Raw genomic sequence first — 8,416 nt, 5'->3', positions numbered from 1 at the left:
TTAATTTATTAGTTCTTTTTAAAGTTATTACAGACGAGTATAGTTTCACAACAAACAAGTATTTGGATACGCCCTTCTTTCTCAACTGTAAATAAAAACCAAAAGCTTACTCCGACAATGGCGCTTAATTGAAAATGAATTGTATTACAAATATTTTATTTTCCAGTTCTTACAGCATTAAAAATAAAAATGCGATTACAGTGAAATAAATACATCAAATATTCAATTTTGATGTTGTTTATACTGTTTAAGACGCATATAGTTTTCAGTAAAGTGTCAACGACCCATAAGGTTTTAGAATTTTACATTGAGAGAAGGATGTCACACCCAAAATGTTTTTTGTAAGGACTTTTTTTTGTTTCAAGCTTGATTTGCATATTCAATTTAAGTTTCACTTGTTTTAAGATTTATTTATTCATTTACATTAATATATGTTGTATGTTTGTTTGCATTGATTTTTTATTTAATTTCTGTTCGTTTTAAGTTTCATTTGTACTTCATTAGGAAAATATTTTTTTCGTCTTAGGCCTAAGCTTGATTTTCATATTCAATCTAAGCATTACTCGCTTTAAGATCTATTTATTCATTTATATTATTACTTGTTGTGTGTTTTTGCTATGATTGTTTATTTAATTTCTGTTCGTTTTGAGTTTGAATTTTAAAAGGTATTTGTATCTGCGAGCTTAAGTTTAAAATGACCTTTACTTTTCTTTGAAAAACTTATTTTTAGGAAAGTTTTTTTTAATTAATTTTTGTTCATTTTTAATTGCAAAAAATTTCAACTTTTTAAAAATTCGTTATTTCAAAATCGAACTTAAAAAAAATAATCAAATATTCATCAAAGTATCAAAACTGGTATGAAAGTAACAATATCAAAATGAAAAATGGGTTTGTGTCAACCTCGGAGTTTTTATTACCTGATGTTTGAACTATTTTTAACAAAATTGCTATCTCAAAATCTTTATCGGATGGGTTTGAGGAAAAGGGTGTGGGGGGAATAGATTAAGCTTCGGTCTCTTTTGACTCTTTAAAAGTGAACTAAAACTTTCTACTTTCAATCAAATGAGCCCTCTCTGAAGTTTTACGAGTATTCCTTCTATAAGAACTATATATATCCCCAGAGTATAACTCACAACGCCTGTCCCTGGGCCCTGGGGGGTTGTGTCGACCCTGGAGTTTTAATATCTGATGGTTGAAGTAAAGTTTATACGAGCATACCTTCCATAACAACCATTTATGCCCCCAGATCAATACTTACAACGCCTGCCCCTGCCCGGGGGGGGGGGGGGTGTCGACACAGGAGTTTTTCTTATCTAATCTTTGAACTATTTTTAACGAAATGACCATACGTAAATGCGTTTTTGTTATATGATCTTTGAACTGTTTTTAACAAAATGAATACCTCAAATTTTTTATCAGACGTATTTGGGGAAAAATGGCTTGGGGGGCCAGTTGCCCTCTGATCACTTTTGACTCTTAAAAAGGGCACTAGAACTCTCAATTTCCAATCGAATGAACCCCCTTTGAAGTTTATACGACGACCCCTTCTATATGAAGTGCCTCTGGGAAAAAATAAATGGAGTTTAGGGGGGGATGCTAGCTGTCCTCCAATCACTTTTGACTCTTAAAAAGTGAAGTACAACTTTCAATTTCCAATCAAAGAAGCCCTCTTTGAAGTTTATACGAGCATCCCTTCCATAAAAACCATTTAAGCCCCCAGGGCATAACTTACAACGCCTACCCCCGGGCCCTGGGGGGCTGTGTCGACACCGGAGTTTTTTGTTATCAGAACTTTGAACTATTTTTAACAAAATGTCTATCTCAAAACTTTTATCTGATGCATTTAGGGCGTGGAGGACGGGGGGGGGGGGGGGCTAGTTGCCGTCCGATCTCGTTTGACTCCAAAAAAGTGAACAAGAACTTTCAATTTCCAATCAAATGAGCCCTCTCCGAAGTTTATACGAGCATCCCTTCCATAAGAACTGTATATGCCCCTAGAGCATTACTCATAACGCCTGCCTCCGGGCCCTGGCGGGTTCCGTCAACATTTTATCGGATAGGTTTGAGGAAAAAGGGTGTGTGGGAAGGGGGCTAGTTGCCCTCCGATCTCTTTTGACTCTAAAAAAGTGAGAACTGTATATGCCCCTAGAGCATTACTCATAACGCCTGCCTCCGGGCCCTGGCGGGTTCCGTCGACACAGAAATTTTTCTTATCTGACCTTTGAACTATTTTTAATGAAATGGCTATTATAAAAATTTTATCAGATGGGCTTGGGGAAAAAGTGTGTGTGGGGGGGCTAGTCGCCCTCGGATATCTTTTGACTCTTAAAAATTGAACTAGAACTTTCAATTTACAGCCAATTCAACCCCCTCTGAAGTTTATTCGAGCATCCCTTTCATAAGAACCATATACACCCCCAGAACAAGACTTACAACGCCTATCCCCCGGGCTCTGGGCGGAGTGTTTGTTATCTAATTTTTGAAAAGTTTCCAAAACACTGACTGTCTAAAAATTTTCACGGAGCGGATTTGGGGAAAAAAGTGCATGGGGGGAGGGGGCTAGTTTAACACCCTTGGCTCTTAAAATTTGAACTAAAAATTTCAATTTCAAATCAAATGAGCCCTCTCTGAAGTTTATACGAGCATCCCTTTGATAAGAACCATACTCCCCCTTACGACATAATTTAGAACGTCTTTCCTTGTGCCCTGGGGGGTTTTATTGACACCGGATTTTTTCTTATCCGACCTTTGAACTATTTTTAACAAGATGTCTTATCTCAAAATTTTCATACGATGGGTTTGGAAAAAGAAGGCGGGGCGGGGGGGGGGCTAGCTGCCCCCGGATATCTTTTGACTATTAAAACGTGAGCTCGAACTTTCAATATCCAATCAACTGATCCCTCTCTGAAGTTTATACGAGCATCCCTTTCATACAAACTATATATGCCCAAGGGCATAACCTACAGCACCTGCCTGGGGGGTTGTGACGACACTTGAGTTTTTGTTTTTTGCCTTTTGAGCAATTTTTAACTTAATGGCTATCTCTAAAATTTTTATTGGAAAATATTTGGGGAATAAGGAGCGTGGGGGGGGCTAGTTGCCCTCCAATTTCTTTTGACTCTAAAAAACTGAACTAGAACTTTCAATTTTTAATCAAATGAGCCATCTCTGAATTTTTACGAGCATTCCTTCAATAAGAACCATATATTCCCCCAGGGCATAACGTACAACACCTGTCCTCGGGCCCTGGGGGGCTGTGTTGACCCCTGAGTTTTCGTTTTATGGTCTTTGAAATATTTTAAAAAAGGTATCTCAAAGTCCTTTTCGGATGGGTTTGAGGAAAAAGGGGCGTGGAGGGGGGGAGGGCTAGGTGCCCTCCAATCTCTTGACTCTTAAAAAGTGAACAAGAACTTTCAAGGTCAAATAAAATGAGCCCCCTCGGAAATTTCTACGACTATCCCTTCTATGAGAACCGAATAGGCATCCAGGGAATATCTTAACAGGTACGCCCCCGGGCCCTGGGAGGTTGTGTTGACACCGGAGTGTTTATCCTATGGTCTTTGAACTATTCTTAACAAAATAGCTATCTTAAAATTTTATTGGATGCATTTGGGAAAAAGAGGTTTGGGGGGGGGGGGGTCTGGTTACCCTCCGATATCTTTTGACACTTAAAAAGTGAACTTGAATTTTCAATTTCCAATCAAATGAGCCCTCCCTGAAGTTTATACAAGCATTCCTTCCATAAGAACCACATATGCCTCCAGGGCATGACTTAAAACCCTTGCCCCTGAAGACTGTGGGGGGAGTGTCCTGCTCAAACATATAATTTCCAAAATTTTCAACTACGTTGAACAAAGTGGCTATATCAAAATTTTGATTGAATGTGTTTGGGGACATGGTGGGCGTGGAAGGGGTGTCAGTTGCCTTAAAATCGCTTTCAACTATTAAAAAAGGAACTAGCCATTTAAATTTCCAGTCGAATCAGTCCTTTCTGAAGTTTCTACGACAACGTTGTCTATAAAAAACCTTATATGCCCTCATGGCATAACTTACAACCTTTGCCCTGAGGGCTGTGGGGAAGTTGTCATCCTCAAAGACATAATTTTCATAACTTAAAACTACGTTGAATAAAGTCGCTCTCTCAAAATTTTGATCGGATGTGTTTGAGGAAAAGGTGGATGAGAGAGGGGCTTTAGTTGCCCTCTAATCATATTCGAATATTAAAGAGGGCACTAGCCCTTTGAATTTCCAATTGAATGAGCCTTTTTTGAATTCTTTACGACAAAGCTTTCTATAAAAAACCTTATATGCCCCCAGGGCATAACTTACAACACTTGCCCTGTGGGTTTTGGGGGAGTGCCCTCCTCAAAACATATTTTCTATCTGGAAATCAACTACGCTGAACAAAATGGCTATCTCAAAATTTTGATTGGATGTGTTTGGGGGAATAATGGGAGGGGGGCCGGTTGCCCTTCAATCACGTTTGAATATCGACCAGTGCATTCGCCCTTTGAATTTCCACTGGAAAGTGCCTTCTTGAAGTTTCTACGATAACGCTTTCTATAAAAACCGTGTAAACCCGCAGGGCATGATATACAAACCTTGCCCCAAGGCCTTTGGGGGAGTGTCTTCCTCAAAAACATATTTTCTATTTGAAATCAACTAAGCTGAACAAAATGGATATCTCAAAATTTCGATTGGATGTGTTTGGGGGAATGATGGCTGTGTGTGGGGGGGGGGGATAGTTGCCCTCCAGTCACTTTTGACTATTAAAAACGGGGACAGCCCTTTGAATTTCCAATCGAATGAGCCTTTTTTAAAGTTTCTACGACAACACCTTCTATAAAAACCTTAGATGCCCCTAGGGCATAACTTACCACCCTTGTCTTGAGGGTAGTAGGGGAGTTTCCTCCTGAAAAACATATTTCATAGCCGCTAAACAACTCCGCTGAAAAAGCTGGTTAACACAAATTTTGATTGGATGTGTTTGAGGAAAGGATGGACGTGGGGGGGGGCTAGTTGCCCTCCAGTCACTTTCGACTACTAAAAAGGGCATGTTCTCGATTTCCAATCGAATGAGCCCCTTTTGAAGTCTCTACGACGACCCCTTCCATATGAAGTGCCTCTGAAAAAAAAAGAATAGTAATAAAACATTGGAGCCGTATGGCCTTTACTATGGGCAACGCTATAGCGTTGCCTCTGAAACAAATTGGGATCGATCCTGTTGGGGCAGAAGTGACAAAGATGAGAAATTCCTTCACATCTGGAAATATGTTGATAGTTGGTTATATTAGGTTTTCGTATTATGCAAGACGGTTTTCGTATATGCTAACGCAATGGGACTTATTGGCTGAACAAAGTAGCTCCATCTTTGAGACATATGTTGACGGCTTAGCGGATCTGCGAGTGCGATGGAAAACGAACTGCGTCAAGTCGGTTTAAATTGTGAAATTGAATTGTGTTTTAGTCGAAGTCGGTTCGAACGAGGTAATAATTTGGTAGATAGAGGGAGGAGAACCAAAAGGTATTATATGTAGTGTCCGACTATTGCTACTACTGCTACGACTACTACTTCTACTAAGGCAAAAGATATTGAGTCAAAACTCTCAGGGAATATCTAGCTATACGTTGAACTACATAAAAACACATTATGTGCATTCAGGTTGGCAAAAGAGAGTATGTGCACTTTTTCAGGAACAGTTTAGAGTAACAGCTTTAGGAAGCACGGGGGCGTCACCATTATTCCTCTTACTTTCTTCTGGTTTGGAGTTTAACTTGAGTATTTATCAGAATTTCTGTCCTCTTTGGGTTTCATTTATATATCTATTATCAAAAGTTGTTTTCAAATTAATTACCTAAAACATCAGCAGGAGTGATACACTACTATGATTCTATTATGGCTACCAGGGCCGTATCCAGGATTTTTTTTTTCGGGGGAGGGGTTGCAATTTTTATTCTTGGAGGGGAAAAAAATTCAAAACGCATCAAGAATTTTTTATATTCATTTTTTTACATTTTCTACGAGTCGGGCAAACATTTCGGGGGGGGGGGGGGGGTGTAAAAACCCCTATCCCCTGGATACGGCCTTGATAGCTACTAGTCACGATATTCCCACCTATGATTATCATTCTTTCACTGCTTTGCACACCCAGGTTCAGATGGCTTGATTCTTTAAAGCATTTCTAGAGATTTTCACTATTTTGAGCCTCTGAAGAATCGAACAATCATGTCTGTCAATAATTGTAAAGGTCAGTAAAGAGCCGGCGAAGATACTTCTTTTGAAGTACAACATATTTTATTAAGATCTGGGGGTCTTTGGGAACATAAGCGTAATTTGATTTGGGGCAGAGGGGGCAACTGCCCTTTCCAAACCTCAGTTTTTTTCCCCAGCCCAGTTCGCCCCCCCCCCCGGCTGAAATTTAGCTTCTTAGAAAATCTGATCAAAACTAAGATAAGTCTGCATAACTCAAGCATCCACAAAAACAGGTCAATTTTTTGTATATCTTTACCTGTTTAGTACTTTATGGCTCATTTTTCACTTGATTTGGGAAAATTGGCTCCAACTTCGCCCCTCCCCCCACCATGATTTTGACTAAATTACGTCACTGTTTGGGAGAAGAACTTACAAAGGAAATGAAAAAGAAAAAAAAAAACTTTGATTCGGGCTCAGTATCTTGTGGAGTAAAGCTTACAAACTTGAACTCACAGTTTATAGAATTAGCAGTATGATCATTCCCTATCTCACCCATTATAAAAACCCGGACCGAGGTGCATGTGCTCCGAAGAACGTAAAAACATAAGTGGCATTAGATCTTTTCACGGGTAGACAAGTCAGATTTCTCTTGAACGCGAAACTTGGCTTCAACGTTGGAACACTAATTTTGAAGAAACTAATTTTAAATTAATTTATTCCAATACATACATGAAAATCGGTAATTAGTAGCCTAGTACAATGTTATTATTAGATGTTTTTAGGAATTAAAAATAGGTTTCGAAGTCTCAAGTTGGTTTCAAAGGCATTTTGAGAAAGTTTCTGCCAAAATACGTGCTCCAGGGTAATTGGGCCGCTGATGGCAGATCAAATGAGAGGAGCTGTTTGTACGCGCCGATATAATATATATATATATATATATATATATATATATATATATATATATATATATATATATATATATATATATATATATATATATATATATATATATATATATATATATATATATATATATATATATATATATATGTCATTTAACACATCAAGAGGAGGATGTTCATGGAAGTTACTAGCCAAACCAGGACAGACTCTTTATCCAGCATTTTGTGGAACAAATCTTGCGAGGCAAAGCTAATCATTATTAAACAACTTAAAGAAATGTATGTGGAATGCAGACCATGTCAATGAAAAGGATACAATATAAGCATATTCAACCAGCAATTTAAGAAATGCAGTCTAGACATATTAAGGATTATAGAAGCGCATTCATTGGTACCACGGTAGTTGGCGATTCAGTTTTCATATTTTAGTGAATATTTACTGTCCCTGGGGAAGAATCAGTGCTTAAGAGCCATTGCAGCATGGTACTAATGATTTTTTAGGGTAGTTTATAGGGTTTTGACACACAGTGGCAAGGCAAAATATATTCCAATTTCAGTAGGATATAATCACACCGGCCAATATTAACCTCTTTTACATTAAAAAGTACGGAACTATTTAAGTAGAGGACTACGGCCCTCTATACCACCTCTGCAAAGCTATGGCTGCAAGCTTTTAAAATATTTTCCAGTTATATGAAATCTGTTTGGCTGTCAATGTTTAATTTCTCACATCCAAAAAATGGGCGCACGTTACATTGTTACAACGTCGTGTAACCTAATGTGACGTCTTGACAGCGTTGCTATTAGCAGAGAGAGAGAGATAGAGGGTGAGAGAGACAGAGAGGAGGAAAGAGTACAAAACATAAAGTACGAAGTACGACATGCATATTTTGGTCTCTAATAAGTCAGTTCAGAATCCGGAAAACTGTACGAATCGGAATTCTACGAAAAATTGATGGTAGCATTTTACTACTTTTATTATATGCGACGGCAGTTGAAAAATCGATTGCGCTCAATGTTATTTTTACTCATTTCAAAACTTTATGCTATTACAGTCCTTTGACTTCCGGAGGGAAAAAGACCATTCGGAATGGTAAGTGACGTTATATGACGTTCTGGATTTAAAACGATACCTCTTCTAGAGTTTTTCAATACAACTGCTGTCTTCTACTTCAATTTATCGATTCTAATACTTCACTAAAAATCTTTACTTTCTGTGAACAAAATAAAGATGTTATGTGACGTCAATACGACGTTTCAAATATGAGATAATCAAGGCTACGTCATCTATTATTCATTTTAAGGCTTTCTTGTACCACCT

Source organism: Artemia sp. Qi Xiang Cuo, chromosome 3 (genome assembly GCF_049724085.1).
Source record: "Artemia sp. Qi Xiang Cuo chromosome 3, ASM4972408v1, whole genome shotgun sequence".
NCBI lineage: Eukaryota > Metazoa > Arthropoda > Branchiopoda > Anostraca > Artemiidae > Artemia > Artemia sp. Qi Xiang Cuo.
This window is presented reverse-complemented; position numbering follows the sequence as displayed.